Source organism: Limulus polyphemus, unplaced genomic scaffold, assembly GCF_000517525.1.
Source record: "Limulus polyphemus unplaced genomic scaffold, Limulus_polyphemus-2.1.2 Scaffold7187, whole genome shotgun sequence".
Taxonomy (NCBI): Eukaryota; Metazoa; Arthropoda; class Merostomata; order Xiphosura; family Limulidae; genus Limulus; species Limulus polyphemus.
In genome coordinates, this window is record NW_013672797.1 from 18,525 (window position 1) to 20,125 (window position 1,601).

The window sequence follows — 1,601 nt, forward strand, 5'->3', positions numbered from 1 at the left end:
GTATAACCTTGACAGTGTTGGTATACCAAACACAAGATGAAACTATGACCTGTGTAAGTATAACCTTGACAGTTTTGGTATACCAAACACAAGATGAAACTATTACTTGTGTAAGTATAACCTTGACAGTTTTGGTATACCAAACACAAGATGAAACTATGACCCGTGTAAGTCTATTAACCAATCATAAAACTTTCCTATAATGTGTAGGAATTTACTGGAACGGTATTAGGATAATTCTTGATAGACTGTAAAAATAAACCAAGAAATGACATCTTACCGAATATCTCTGCAGCGATTTTAAAGTTGGTAGAACGAAGACTTTAATAAAAATGGAAAAAACAAACAAACTATCATTGCCTATTTCATTCTCTTGTCGTAGTCGAGTTCAATACTTCATGATTTCAATAAGAAAATAGGCTTGGACCGTAAATAATGCCATCGATATTCGAGACATAGAAAAACAAGAACAGTAGTATAGCAAGCACAACGCAAGATTAGCTTGATTTAAACACACTAACGTAAGATGCTTTAAACACACTCGATTTGTTTTCAGTTGAAGCAAATTATACAGCGTATTATTAGTTTCGAATTTTCCACTCAACTGAACGACGCTAGATCTTGAAAATAAGTATCTTTGACTTGAAAAGTCTGCTCTTTCCGTCGATTGCTCTGCACGAGACTGTATTCCATTTTATGATGATGACGGAAGTGTAACGTAGTTTTCTTGACGTTTTCTCTCTCTCTCTCTTGTATTTTTGATGTCATTTCTGACAAGTACTTCTATAGTCTCTAATACCAGCCAAGTAAAAGTTACTGGAAAAAAATGGTCGGAGGTCAGAACGATTATAAAACTATATTATATTTGGATTCTAGAACAAACACCTTATTCGTGTTGATTTAGAAACGAAAGTAATGATCGTCTAATTTGTTGAACACCTACATTGGAAAAACGTTCAGTGTTATCTTAAAAATAAGACAAGCTGATAGATCTGTTTTTTACTGTACTAAGACAACATTTTCATATGTAGAATAAGTCAGTGTGGTTGTAATAGTTGTTTCTACTGACATTCAGATATTTAGTTTGAAGTAAGCGTCTGAGTTATGTTTTGTCTTTACAGATACACAACAAACTAATGTGGCTAACGTTCTTGAAGTAAGAGTCTGAAAAATGTTTTGTCTTTACAGATACACAACAAACTAATGTGGCTAACGTTCTTGAAGTAAGCGTCTGAGTTATGTTTTGCCTTTACAGATACACAACAAACTAATGTGGCTAACGTTCTTGAAGTAAGCGTCTGAGTTATATTTGTCTTTACAGATATAGACCAAACGAACGTGACAAACGTTTTCGTGATTAGAAGTGTGTCTGAGTAATGGTTGTGTTTACAGGTACACAAAATGAACATGACCAACGTTTTTGTGACTAGAAGTGTGTCTGAGTTATGGTTGTGTTTACAGGTACACAAAATTAACATGACCAACGTTTTCGTGACTAGAAGTGTGACTGAGTTATGGTTGTGTTTACAGGTACACAAAATGAGCATGACCAACGTTTTCGTGACTAGAAGTGTGACTGAGTTATGGTTGTGTTTACAGGT